Raw genomic sequence first — 14393 nt, 5'->3', positions numbered from 1 at the left:
TCAGGCTGATGGATAGCTGCAGCACCTGCTGTGGTTGTGGAGACTGATGCAGGAGAGACATGTTTTGTTGCAGCTGGGGCAGATGAAGGTGTCTGGTTGTGCAGCTGCAGATGCACCACAGCTTTTCTCCTCTCTGCGCTGTAACCCCCTGGGATCTTCTACCGCTTAGCCGAGGTTGGGGGTTGGTGGGTGTGGCGTTCATACGGAGCCCCCGGTAGTTTCACGGACTATTGACCCATACACCACTACAGTGGTACCTCGGGTTAAGAACTTAATTCATTCCGGAGGTCCGTTCTTAACCTGAAACTGTTCTTAACCACTTTAGCTAATGGGGCCTCCTGCTGCCGCCGCACCGCCAGAACACGATTTCTGTTCTCATCCTGAAGCAAAGTTCTTAACCCGAGGTACTATTTCTGGGTTAGCGGAGTCTGTAACCTGAAGCGTATGTAACCTGAAGCATATGTAACCTGTGGTACCACTGTAATCTGCTGCCACCAGCCAGGTTCTCCCCAGTAAAACACTTAGTTTCAGCCACTCTGAGCCCGGCCTTGGCTGGGGAGGGCGGGGTATAAATAAAAATTATTATTATTATTATTATTATTATTATTATTATTATTATTATTATTCAGGTTCTCAAGTTAACAACGAAGATTGTAGTTTATTGCAAACACATATAAACTTTAAATGCATTCGAAATGCTGTTACCCTTTCTCCTCTTAGTCTTATTTTATCCTCTCTCTAACTCACTCTAACTCCTCTACCTCCCCTCATACAAGAACTGTCTCTCTATTTCCAACTGTCTTCCAACTGCTTTCCCAACTGCTTCTTCCCAACGGTCTAAACCTCAGCCAGTGTGGTGTAGTGGTTAAGAGCGGTGGACTCGTAATCTGGGGAACCGGGTTCGCGTCTCCGCTCCTCCGCATGCAGCTGCTGGGTGACCTTGGGCTAGTTACACTTGAATTCTCTCAGCCTCACTCACCTCACAGAGTGTTTGCTGTGGGGAGGAAGGGAAAGGAGAATGTTAGTCGCTTTGAGACTCCTGAAGGGGAGTGAAAGGCGGGATATCAAATCCAAACTCTTCTTCTTCTCTGGCTAAGCCTTTTTAAAAACAGGTAGGCTCCGCCTCTGGGCTTTTCTATCGGTCTACCTATTAACCCTCTCTCTCCCCCTGTACAGATATTTGCCAAAGAACGGGCAAACGCCCCAGCGGCCCACCTTTGTAACAGTACAGCGGTACCTCGGGTTAAGAACTTAATTCGTTCTGGAGGTCCGTTCTGAATCTGAAACTGTTCTTAACCTGAGGTACCACTTCAGCTAATGGGGCCTCCTCCTGCTGCTGCACCTCCACAGCGCGATTTCTGTTCTCATCCTGAACCAAAGTTCTTAACCCAAGGTACTATTTCTGGGTTAGTGGAGTCTGTAACCTGAAGCGTATGTAGCCCCGGGGTACCACTGTATTGCTGATGAGCAGAGCCTTCCCAATATATCAGGGGAGGTAGGGTGGGAAGAGAGAACATTCTGTACCTTAAGCAAGAGCTTTGCTACATGCATCCGTTGGAAGGTGTTGAAACCTTGGCGTGACACAACTATACCTTTGTGTTTCAGTACCCTGAGGTAGAAAACTCCAATCCTTGCTTGGAAAACAAAGAACAGGTTTTGAAACTGCAGAGACCAGAGTTAAGTACCTGCAAAGAGGCAGGCCTGTCCTTTTGCAGAAAGCTGTCTAATGAATTTTAGAAAGCCGGTTTCTGCAGGGAAATAAGAAACAGTCACGAACCCCTGAAATAGTATTTGGTAAGGCAAAAGCATATGCAATCATTAGGGCTTCCATAGCCGGCTTTTGTCTGTTGAAAACGGTGTCCAGGTGGAATTTAAGAAAATCGGTTAAGATGTCTTGGAAAATCCGGGAGTATCTGAAGTGTTGATTTTTTAAAATTTTTTTGTGAATTTCCGAAAAGATAGCTAAAGTACTTTGCAGGAAATAATGCGTTCTAGTTCTTCTTTGTTTGGTGGGAAAATGCTCTAAAACAGTACATATCTGCACATCAGGCAGAACAACAGAAAAAGAAACTGCCAAGCTCCTCCATCTAACCCTTTAGAGAATATGGACATACATAGCACACATAGCCACTAGAGGTCCTGCTTTCTCTGTCAAAAATCTCTCTGCAGAGTTTGTTGCTAATTTTGCAATACATGCAGTTACTCAGCACTGTTTAAGGAAGGCTCTGTGAACTTTGTGCCTGAAGACATCGGATGGATTTCTGCATCGAGACTATCTAGGTTTTCTCCCCTACATAAATTATGCCTACCATGGGCAAACAAGCAATACAATTATTGCATAGTCCTGGCTAGCTTTTATTAGAGGAGTCAGTTAGACGTGGCACTGAAGCCTTGCTCTTGGTCAAAGCAACTTTCAGTGGGTGTTGCCCACATGTTCTCAACTATATCTTTGGGATTGCTTAGCGTTAGTGTATGCATCCTGGGCTGACAAAAATTATATTTACAATTAAAGTACGATTTAGGTAATGAGAAATATTGTAACAGAATAAAATAATCTGCGAGGGAGTATCTCACTAGTACTTTGACTACCCGGAGCATAAAGTAATATATTTTTTTAAAAAAATCAAATCACCCCAAATGCTAAAATAAAATTTTACTGGAGGAAAGGAAGCAGGATGCGAGGAATCCATTGATGTGTGCCCAGGTAATGCTTAGGAATTTCCAGTATATGTCTTCTTCTTTTCTGGACGCAGTTCAGAAATCCATAGTGTAACCTTCAGAAATAACAGCAATCTTATTATTTATACCTCACGCATCTGGCTGGGTTGCTCCAGCACAAATAAAAGCATAATAAAATATCAAACGTTAAAAACTTCCCAATACAGGACTGCCTTCACAAAGAGAACCAAGAGATGCTCTCAGCTCCTTTGTTTTCAAAGCGCGAGAGAATATATCCATTTTAAAATTTAATTTATGTTATGAGAATTATAAGGTCTATGGTATAAAAATAAATGCTCATACATGTACCAGGCAAACACATACATAAATATATAAACCACATGTCTGTGAAACAGTGCAGGAAAACAGTCCTAAAGCCATTTTGACTCTTTCAGTGACCTCAAATATTCCTCTGCAGTTTGGATGGAAATGGGAAAAGCCTCTCCATTGTATAGGCACACACATTGTACGGGGAAAAGCCTCTCCATGTAAGGCACAAATCCTGCCTTAAAGGCACATTTGGGTATGAATAGGGTGAGCCCATGACCTGGACTCAAGAATTAAGTATTTTATCACCACAAAAGAATGGCCAGGCTGCCCAGGTAAACCCATTAACAAGTTTCCTGCCAGACAGCATCCTGCTCTAGACTGCCCCTTCTGTGATGTATGTATGATGTATTGGGGGTGGTGGTGGTCTTGAGCTACAGGGTGGGCAATTTCAAAAGTCTATATAAGGGCTTGCACACCATGGTTCTGGGTTCCTCCTCCTTCCTGCGTGGGCTGTGTGTGTGAGCACCCTGTTGCAACAGTTTAATAAAGATCAGGTCTACTAGCTGTTTTGCTTCTCAATATTCTCAGGTTGGACTCTTGTTATTCTCTCCTACCAATAGAGAACCTACATAAGGACTCTATATGGGCTCTTGGGTACCCCATAAGGGAAAAGGAACAGCTTTTGCTTGTAACAATTTATATCCTGTGTCTTCCTCCATGGGTGGATGGAGGGCACAGAGAAGAGGATAACAGGGACCTCAGACACTCCAAGAATTTAAAGCCACTTCAAACAGTCATGGCTTTCTCCAGAGCATTCTGGGAGCTGTAGTTTCTTCAGGGTGCTGGGAATAGCTAGATGTCTCCTATGGCTTAACAACCAATCCCTGTCCACAGGGAACTCTGGGAATTGCAACTCAGTGAGAGGAAGAGGGGTCCCCAACACCTCTCGGCTCCCTCAACAAACTACAGCTCCCAGAATAATTTGGGGGAAGCCACGACTGTTTCAAATGGTATCCTAGTTCTTTGAATGGATGGAATGAATGTGACCTTGGGGGTGGGGAGGGACATGTATTCAATTACAATCTCTTCTGAAATTATCCTTTGGGGCAGGAGGAACTAGAGCATCTGCCTGCATAAAGAGGCTTCCAGGTTGAATCCCCGCCATCTCCAGGTAGAGGGCTGACTTGTTATAAGGCAGCTTCCTAGCTACCTGTGTAAGGATTGTGCTAAGCAGGGTTTGCTTTGGGTGGTTTAGGGATAGAGGGTTTGGATGAAACAGGCGTGAGTCAGAGGAAGCATAGTTTGGCAAGCCTGTGTTCTCTGGTACTGTTTAGCCTTGCCCCCAAAGTGCTATGGAAAGACAAATGCTCATAGTTACAAGGTAACTGAGATAATATAATAGTGAGTTGTGCTTGCTTTTTCCTTTTTTAAAAATAAAATGCTCTAAACTTTACATAACTGCACATCGGGCAGAACAACAGAATAAATAACTGCCAAGCCCCTCCATCTAACCCTTTAGAGAATATGGGCACACATAGCCACTAGAGGACCTGCCTTCTCTGTCAAAAATCTCTCTGCAGAGTTTGTGCTAATTTTGCAATACATGCAGTGACTCATTGTTTTCGGAATGCGGAAATACCCGTAAGAAAGGCTTTGTTCACTTGGATGGATTTCTGCATCAAGACAAACTAGGTTCTCTTCCCTACATAAATCATGCCTACTATGGGCAAGCATCCAATGCAATTATTGCATAGTTATGGCTGGCTTTTGTTAGAAGAGGAAATTAGATGTGGCACTGAAGCCTTGTTCTTGGGCAAAGCAACTTTCAGTGGCTGTTGCCCACATGCTCTCAACTGTATCTTCATGGGTGGAAAAGGCTGAATTTCTCAGAAAGCTGGATTTTGCTCCCAACGCTCCATTCTGAATAGCAGAAGAAGTTACAAGAGAGGAGATTCCGACTAAACATTCAGAAAAACACACACAGCAGACAGCTACCAGAGGTCCTGCCTTCTCTGTCAAAAATCTCTCTGCAGAATTTCTGCTAATTTTGCAATATGTGCAAACTTGGCACTCATTTTTTTTGGCATGTGGAAGAACCCGTAAGGAAGGCTCTGTGCACTTTGGGCTTGAAGAGATCGGAGGGATTTTTGCATGGATGATCTCCCCTGCATAAATAGTGCTGACTGAGGAAACGTTCAATGCAATTATTGCATAGTTCTGCCTGGCTTTTGTTAGAGGAGTCAATTAGATGTGGTGCTGAAGACTTGTTCTGGGCTGAAACAACTTTCGGTGGATGTTGCCCACTTGCTTTCAAGCATATCTTTAGGCTAGGACTTCAAAAAGGGGCAGAAAAGGCCGAATTTCTCAGAAAGCTGCATTTTGCTCCCAACACTGCATTCTAAATAGTGGCAGACACGCTGTGAATTTTCCCATATCAAAGCCCAGCTGGATTCTTGGTTAGATGAGTGTTACGCTCATGTCATATATACATAGAAAAATAAAGGAAAAAGAACACGGTTTAGCCCAACGGGTAGAATTTTCTTACAGTTCTCTTACTCAATACTTACAGCAAAGATAGAGAGGGTCAATGCATGTTCCAATAATCGTTGCATTATTACGGCATTCCATGTAAGCGCACTTTCCACCATTTTTACGGCAGATTTCCTTTGTAGTAATTTGCTCGAGAAGGGCTGTCAAAAACAATAGATGTTTGAAAAACGGCATAAGCTAAATGAGAGGCAGGATAACCTAGTGGGTGAGCTGATTCTTCCTTTTTTAAAAAGATTGTTCACCAATTACAGAATTCTTAGTTAATCTTCTTCCTTTTGCAGATAAATTTGTCAACTGAGTTTAAATAAATTTGCACGTTCCCCAAACCCCAGTACATATGTGTCCCTTTGAAGATATTGAAGAACACATAAAATACCTTAGAATCCTATAAGCAAATGCTCCCACTCATTGCTTAGAAGAACAGAACATGGAAAGCTTTGATCCCCAAACACAGACTAAAAATAACTTCAAGAGAAAAATGAGTCGGGCAGGAAGGGCTTATAAGAACATCCAGTTTCACTGATTAAATCTGACTTCATTCATTAAAGCTGGCTTCCACAGGTTCACCATCTTAAGACTGTGATCCTGAACACTCTTGCAAAGGAATCAGCTCCTGTGAACACCATGGAATGTTCTTAAAGAAACATGATTTATTATATTATTTTAACTTCACAATGTTTCTTTAGCTCTTGTTTGTAATAAATCTAGCCGCCCAGAGTGGCTGGGACAAGACTTCCAAGGAGAGCTTGGAAGCTGAGCAGAACCTCTTCGGTGAGAAGGCCCATGATGCTTGACAAAAGGATCTTGCATTGCTGTAGCAACTACTTACAGAGAAAGCAGTCAAAAATGGACTGTGCAGCAGCAGCAGCTGACAGCAGATCGTTGCCTCTCTGCCTAGCCTACCTTTAAACTTTAGCATCACATGGTTCCATATTGATTAAAAAGGCACAGTTCTATAATGCAACAGGCAATTATGTGTTAGAGGAGCATTAATATCCAGGATAGAAGTTCTAGCATTATAATCAGGAAAACTAACATAATATTACAAATGTCTGAATGAACCCCTGGCATAAACATTTGAATATGCGATTCTGCATAATGCAACTATTTCTACAAAGTGATTTCCCACAGTATAATGGATTTTCGTTATTTCCACCAATACATGTACAATTTAGCCCAGTATATTCATTCTTGTACACATGACTTGCATTGCTGGAGAATTGCATTTCAAAATTCAGAGGAGTTTGCATTTTGAAGGATGGCTGTGTTTCGATTAGTGTATTGTTTTAGAAAGAGAGAAGTACCGTATTTTTCGCCCTATAGGACGCACTTTTCCCCCTCCAAAAATGAAGGGGAAATGTGTCTGCGTCCTATGGGGCGAATGCAGGCTTTCGCGGAAGCCTGGAGAGTGAGAGGCGCTGCTGCGCACCGACACCTCTTGCTCTCCAGGCTCCAGGAAGCTATCCGCAAGCCTTGCGCACCGGGGGGAGTTCCCCTGGGCGCGCAAGGCTTGCGGGCAGCAGCCTGCAGCGTGGAGCACGGGGCGCCCTTCGGAGGACGTCCCGTGCTTCGTGCAGGTGTCGGCAAGCCTTGCGCACCGGGGGGAACTCCCACCGGGAGTGCAAGGCTTGCGGGCGACAGCCTGCAGCGCGGAGCACGGGGCGCCCTCAAGCAGAGCGCCCCTCCCGCCGGGCAGACATCTGCCAGCCCCACAAGCTCGAGGGACAGCGGGGAGGCGCAGCGCCGCCATCCTACTGTTCCCCGACCTGCTTTTGGGGGGGAAATAAAGGAATTTTTTTTCCTTTATTCCCCCCCCCAAAAAGTAGGAGCGTCCTATGGGACAGAGTGTCCTATGGGACGAAAAATACGGTATGTAGATTCACCTTCCAATGCAAAGGGGAACGAGTTCCTCTCACCTTCATATTGAAAGAAAATGCTTACATTTTGGGACTGTCCTCCCCACACCAGAGCCCTCCATAGATTTTGGGACATAGTAAGGTGTCTTATTCCAAATCACACTGTTTGTCCACATTCTCTCAGATGCGGGCTAAGGTTTGAGTCTTTCTACATCATTTAAGGGTGGCGCTGTGGTCTAAACCACAGCTCCTAGGGCTTGCCGATCTCAAGGTCAGCGGTTCGAATCCCTGCAACGGGGTGAGCTCCCGTTGCTCGGTCCCTGCTCCTGCCAACCTAGCAGTTCAAAAGCACGTCAAGTGCAAGTAGATAAATAGGTACCTCTCCAGCGGGAAGGTAAAACGGCTTTTCTGTGTCTGCTCTGGTTCGCCAGAAGTGGCTTATTCATGCTGGCCACATGACCTGTAAAACTGTCTGCAGACAAATGCTGGCTCCCTTAGCCAGTAAAGTGAGATGAGCGCCACAACCCAGAGTTGTCCATGACTGGACTTAAACGTCAGGGGTCCCTTTACCTTTTACATCATTTACAATCCGATTCCTTTAGCACAGAAGCGAGAGGCCTCTATGAATGTGTTTGGGAGGAGAAAAATAGTTCCCCTTTCACCCTTCCAATCTCCTGAAACTCCTCCTAAGCAAGAAGACTACAAGGCTCCCATTCAAAGGGGGCAGGATAGAAACATGACTCCTAGGGATTGAGAACGAACCACAAACATTTGTTGCAGGTCCTGCTTGCATGATCCTAAATCTTACCTGCTTCCTCCAAAAGGGAGAAGACGAGCAAAGCATAAATCAGAAAGAAGATCTTCATGGCTACTTGGATTTGTCTAAGACTCTTTCCACTCAACGGTCATGCAGAGATGGAATGCGAAAGTGCTTCCTTCTTGTTTTTAAGAGGTGATGCTCACTGCTTGAGGGAACTAGGTGGAATATGAGCTTGTGAGGCAATTGTGTGTGAAATGGGTACTCCTAGGAATAAGATGTGCATCATGGAAAAAACCCACTAACCATGGATTATAGCATTGAGGGGGAAAAGTTCTCTGGGACAAGATGCCCTCTTAGATATCTAGCAGTCAAAAATATATTTGGTGATGGAATAGATCTTCCTATTCCTTCCATGGAGCGCCAAGCCTCCTTAAATCCATTAGTTTGGATTCAGGCTGAATTTGACAATCTGTATCTGAAGGTCTACATTCAGAGCATAACCTGGTCAATTCTCCTAGGACTAGGATAGGCAATGTGATGCCCTCTAAATGCTGTAGGATCTCAACTCCAATTAGACCCCTGAAAGCCTGGCCAATTGGCAGGGTTGATGGGAGTTGTAGTCCAACAGTTTCTACCACATTTTCTACTCCTGCTCAAGGTGTTTGTGAACTGGAGTTTATGGAGCTGAGCAGCAGAACTATCATGAAAACTGAAATCTTGAAGAAGAAATGTAGTTCTCAACATTTTATTGTGAAATTCTCCTAACACACTCTTTTTGCCTGATGCATAGATTTTTGCAAAGCAATTTCCTCTAATATAATACATATTGGCACGTGATTTTCACTGGTAAATGCATTTTTATGCACACTAGATTGCAGTACAAGTGGTACCTCAGGTTGCATACGCTTCAGGTTACATACACTTCAGGTTACAGACTCCGCTAACCCAGAAATAGTACCTCAGGTTAAGAACTTTGCTTCAGGATGAGAACAGAAATCGTGCTCCGGCGGCGCGGCCACAGCAGGCCCCATTAGCTAAAGTGGTGCTTCAGGTTAAGAACAGTTTCAGGTTAAGAACAGACATCCGGTACAAATTAAGTACTTAACCTGAGGTACCACTGTACATGCATTTTGGGTATGTGTTTCCCAGCTGGAGGACTGCAATGCGAAATTCAGAGGAGTGCGAATTTCAAAGGATGGCTGTGTTTTGTTCCACACATTGTTCTGATGAGTGCATATTAGGCAGTTTCACCCCTAAATGAGAACAGAACCCCCCTTCTCCCCCTTGCAACTGTAAAGGTAAAGGTAAAGGTACCCCTGCCCGTACGGGCCAGTCTTGCCAGACTCTAGGGTTGTGTGCTCATCTCACTCTATAGGCCGGGAGCCAGCGCTGTCCGCAGACACTTCTGGGTCATGTGGCCAGCGTGACAAGCTGCATCTGGCGAGCCAGTGCAGCACACGTTAACACCGTTTACCATCCCGCTGGTAAGCGGTCCCTATTTATCTACTTGCACCCGGGGGTGCTTTTGAACTGCTAGGTTGGCAGGCGCTGGGACCGAACGACGGAAGCGCACCCCGCCGCGGGGATTCGAACCGCCGACCATGCGATCGGCAAGTCCTAGGCACTGAGGTTTTACCCACAGCGCCACCCGCATCCCCTGAGGAGATGCCAAATAAGCCACTTCATGAGATATGTGCAGATTTGCTTCCTTTCTGCAGGCTGCAAGTCTGAGCTGTCCTTGGCACAGAAGAGAAGCGTCTTTGCTAGAACAGCCTGTACATATTCCCCCCCCCCCGTTCATGCGGCCAAAAAGGTATTTATGTTCCGCAGTCCGTGAGGACTAGGGTAAGGTGGGTGAAGCAGTAATTTTTACAAAAGGTAGCAACTGTTTGTTTTTCAGAGATAGGCAACTTCCTTCTCCCTTTATGGAAATCATCACACACCACTGGTTCATATGCCCAACTGCATTGCTTTTATTAGAAGAGGAAAATGCAAGATTTCTGTTAGACAAGAAGGTGTTGTTCCCTTTTGGGAAGGTTGACTAGCTGACAAGCTCAAATGCACAAGGCCTGTGGGAGTGGCGATGAAGAAAGAGCCCATGTCACAGGAAAATTGCTTCAGGATTCAGAAACGTTCGAATCTTCTTCTGGGTGGATAAACGATGCCTAGCTAAGGGAACAGGTAAACAGGATGAAGGTATTCTGAAATATGAGAGGTTAGGATTCATTCGCCCCCCCCCCGCAATATGATAGGCATGTTGCTGGTGAAAGGGAGGGAGCCAGCTTACCAAAAGCAGCAGTAGATCTTGGACGGATCCTGAGGGCATCGTCCCCACAACGTTTCCTCCCTGTAACACTCCTTCATCTTTCTGCATACACAATCTTCACATTTTTTATTCCTGGCCTGGTTAAGCCCTGGGGGTGTTTAGAAAAACATGAGGAACATCGTGATTAAGGGCAGCTGAAACACTCTTCCAATATTGTCATGGAATCATAGAGCGGTAGAGGTGAAAGGGGAGCCCCAAGGCTCATCTAGTCCATCTAGTTCAGCCTGGAAACCAGGCCTTATGAGGAAGGGTTGAGGGAGTTGCGTATGTTTAGCCTGGAGAAGATAAGTCTGAGAAGCAATATGCTGTCCAAATCTCTAAAGGGCTGTCCCATGGGAAATGGAGCAAGCTTGCTTTCTCCTGCCCTGGGTGGTAGGACTCCAACCAATGGCTTCAAGTTACAAGAAAGGAAATTCTGGTGGAGCATTAGAAAGAACTTTCTGATGGTAAGAGCTGTTCTGCAGAAGAAGAGTTTGGATTTGATATCCCGCCTTTAACTCCCTTTAAGGAGTCTCAAAGCGGCTAACATTCTCCTTTCCCTTCCTCCCCCACAACAAACACTCTGTGAGGTGAGCGGGGCTGAGAGACTTCAGAGAAGTGTGACTGGCCCAAGGCCACCCAGCAGCTGCATGTGGAGGAGCGGAGACGTGAACCCGGTTCCCCAGATTACGTGACTACCGCTCTTAAACACTACACCATACTGGCTCTCTGCAGTGGAACAGACTCCCTCAGAATGTGGTGGACTCCCCTTCAGTGAAGGTTTATAAACAGAGCTTGGGTGGCCACCTGTCAGAGATTCTTTAGCTGTGGCTTCAGCATTGCTGTGGGCTGGACTTAGATGACTCTTGCGGCTTCTTTCCAACTCTATGAATATATTTCTCAGACTATGCAACTAAAACAGCAAATAATTCCCCCCACCCCACAGGGTTGATGTTTCTTCTTCTCCCACCTGTAGGCTGAAAATGGGTGGTCCCCAAACATCTTACCTAGCAATAGAAGGAAGATAACAAAAGACAGAAGGAAGGTGATCTTCATGTCTGAATCTCAGAGCTTCCGGAGCCTCAGTGTTTCCAAAAATGGGGAAGAGAGGGAATGACGAAGAAGGAGCGTTGTGGGAGAACGTCAGGTGGCTTTTGCGTATTCTCTGCTGGGAACAGCAGCACTGAAATCTGATCACATGTGTGTGGGGCGGCAACAAACTGTTCCCACTCTTTAAGAGGAGTGTTGTTCAGGGCTTCACTAGGCTGGAACAAGAGAGTTTCAGTGTTGCTCAGGCCTTGCTCTCTGTGGTGTTTTAGCAAAGGGTGCAGGTTCTGTGTGTCTGTGTCTGTCTGTCTGTCTGTCTGTCTGTCTGTCTGTCTCTCTCTGTGTGTGTGGGTGTGTGGAGAAAGAAAGAGGTCAGGTACAAAGGACTCTTCCCTTATCATTCACCTGAGTTTTAATTCTGTTGCAATAGAGGGCTCAGGGTTGGGACTAGCTTCTAGGAGGGTGGTGGTTGTGTTCCCGGAGAATGGGAATTTGGGGAGAAGGGAAGCTCTCATTTTGCTCTTCATTTCATCTTGGGGGAAAAAAATTCTTGTGAAGATATATCAGCATTTTTTTCTTTGTATTTAAAGACTCTGACCCCTCCTCCAAATTGGTAACAATCAAAAATCCCCAGCAACCCAATTTTAACCCTTTACAGGCTTGGGTTCCTCACCAAATCTGCCGAGTCACGACAGGGTGGCTTGTTTCCCCAACCGCAACACGTGCTCTCTGTTATGGAGAACACGCTTTACCTTAATTCCAGATCACAAGATCCACAAGTGTGGTTACTCCATGCACATTTGAAAACCCTCCCCTGGATTAGACTGCCCCACACCTTTTCCTCCGTGCAGCAAGTGGTGATTGTGTGTCAAGGCCCCGTGACTGCACCCGTTCCCTAAGGCTTAAAACACTAGACAGTACACAGCTACCCCTCTCCACTCTCCCCAAATTTCCCATTCTCCAGAGCCACAACCACCACCCTCCTAGAAGCAAGTCCCTTACCTGATATACACCTCCCACCCTGCAGCAATTTCTCCATGGCTTGGTCTAAGCATTGCACAGAACGTTGCTTTTTTCATGTTTTTGCATAGCATAGTTCTTACCCTAGCAAAGTTTCAACAGAGAGCACATCTCCTGCAAATAAAAGTGGTGTACTTCCTTGTACTTTCAGTGAGAGCATAGAAATCCCTTACTTTTTCGTGTTTTAACTGTTTTGTTTAAGTGTAGTATTATGCTGCCAACCGGTTACTGGCAACAGTCCTATCTGTTGCTCCACCATAATCTAGAGGGCCACACGCTAGGCCCTCCCAATTTAATTAACTTTTTAATCAGAGTAATTGGTTGTTCCCTCGTTGAAAATTCATACAATCCTGATCTGTCCTGGTATTTGTAACCTCTATTCTTTCAAAACTGCTGCATCTGAAATTGTTTTTCTCTTTGCTGCAGGTACTGTAACATCATGGTTTTGGCCACTTAAAGTGAGTTCCAAGGTTACAGAATAATAGAATCACAGATTTATAGAGCCGAAAGGGACCACAAGAGTCATTTAGTCCAACCCTTTGCAATGTAGGAATATCTCACCCAACGTGGGGCTCAAACCCACGACTCCAAGATTAAAGGGTTACATCCAAGGACTAAGTGTCTGTTGACCCAGCTACTTTTGTTCTGCCGGCCCCTTCCTCCTGACACATTATGAATTTGAGCCATTAGTGTAGCTGATTTTTTTGTTGAAATGTCTTTCTCTTATGTCCATTAAAAACTATGCATTTCAGCATCTAGACTCTTGTAGTCTTGTCGGCTTGTTTTGAAGAAGGTAGTTTGTGGAGGAGATCTTTCTGAGCACATCTATGGTTGGGTGGGGGATAAAGAAGTCAAACTGATACAAAAATGCAGAGGACCAGACTGGAGAAATGAGGAATCAATATAGACAGATTTGCCTGACTCTCAGCAGATGGCAGCTGTAGTCTCAAACATTTTGAAGGTACCACGAAAAATCTCAAATAATAATAAACGAAGTTTTTGAGCTGTTTTTAAGACTTCTGACATGGGTTGCCATGTGCCTTGATTTTCCTGGATATTCCAGTGATTTTCAGCCAATCAGCTGCTGTATTCTGGCCATGTCCAGGGAATTCCTGAAGGAATGGGTTTCTGTGTAGCAAGTTTAAAACTGACTCAACCCCCGCTTTTGTTCTTTCGAAAGAGGCTAATTCCAATAAGGCTACATTTCTTGGGGGCTTGTCCGGGATTCCGCGTTCTCCGAGGATAAGGACGAAGGACCGAGGCATCACTGCTTAGCGAACAGCTCGGTCGGTGTCGGTGGCTCCAAGCGCGCACCCTACCATTTCTAGGGGGAGCCCCCCACCCTGTACCTGAGTGGAGACGCAGCAGAGACGGAAGAAAGACAGCAGCTGCATGGGAGAAGGGTACCCAGGGGAAAGGTAGGCTCCACAGCTTGTTTTGTGGGAGTCAGGGGTTTGATCAGCCCCACCCAGTAGGAGCAGTAAAGTGCCACTGGGTTTAACCAGTAGAGAGCAGAGTGCCTCTGCTTTGCCGGTAGAAGAGCAGTAAGTGCTACCGGTCTTGGGAAGTTTATGGGTAAAGGGGATTGGGGAGGTGCATGGGGTTTGTATGTGTATAGGGTTTGTATGTATGTGTATTTATTTGAGTATGGGGACACTCCAGTGAATGTCTTGAATGGATGAGACGTTGGAGCTCGGCGCCACTGACGAAGCGAAGGGTGGTCCTTGTAAGGTGCGGTTCCTAGCGACGCGAGTCCGTCTAGGCCACTGACAGGACGCGGAGAAAGGTGACTGAGTGAGAAACAACATTAGGTGGATGGAGTGTCCCAGAGGTTAAGGGAAAGGAAAAAGAAGAAAAGGAAAAAGTA

At 45.5% G+C, this 14393-nt stretch overlaps 4 long non-coding RNA genes across 4 annotated transcripts; 1 reads left to right on the top strand and 3 right to left on the bottom strand.

Moving 5' to 3' along the window:
- Nucleotides 1-630: 630 nt before the first annotated feature.
- Nucleotides 631-1621, bottom strand: LOC310674035. The gene is made up of 2 exons (XR_014509340.1): nucleotides 1077-1621; nucleotides 631-819 (listed from the first exon to the last, which is right to left on the bottom strand). It is a non-coding gene; the product is annotated as an uncharacterized lncRNA (long non-coding RNA).
- Nucleotides 1007-1977, top strand: LOC310674060. The gene is made up of 2 exons (XR_014509368.1): nucleotides 1007-1112; nucleotides 1606-1977. It is a non-coding gene; the product is annotated as an uncharacterized lncRNA (long non-coding RNA).
- A 354-nt stretch (nucleotides 1978-2331) lies between these two features.
- LOC310673998 lies at nucleotides 2332-8419 on the bottom strand. Its single transcript, XR_014509295.1, has 3 exons — nucleotides 8203-8419; nucleotides 5534-5678; nucleotides 2332-2774 (listed from the first exon to the last, which is right to left on the bottom strand). It is a non-coding gene; the product is annotated as an uncharacterized lncRNA (long non-coding RNA).
- A 1684-nt stretch (nucleotides 8420-10103) lies between these two features.
- On the bottom strand, nucleotides 10104-11647 carry LOC310673986. Its single transcript, XR_014509281.1, has 3 exons — nucleotides 11467-11647; nucleotides 10442-10568; nucleotides 10104-10323 (listed from the first exon to the last, which is right to left on the bottom strand). It is a non-coding gene; the product is annotated as an uncharacterized lncRNA (long non-coding RNA).
- Between the last annotated feature and the right edge of the window lie 2746 nt (nucleotides 11648-14393).

The sequence above is a fragment of the Podarcis tiliguerta genome (genome assembly GCF_965153285.1).
Source record: "Podarcis tiliguerta genome assembly, chromosome: 3".
Taxonomy (NCBI): domain Eukaryota; kingdom Metazoa; phylum Chordata; class Lepidosauria; order Squamata; family Lacertidae; genus Podarcis; species Podarcis tiliguerta.
The sequence above is the reverse complement of the archived record's forward strand: the minus strand, read 5'-3'. Positions and strand labels throughout refer to the sequence as shown.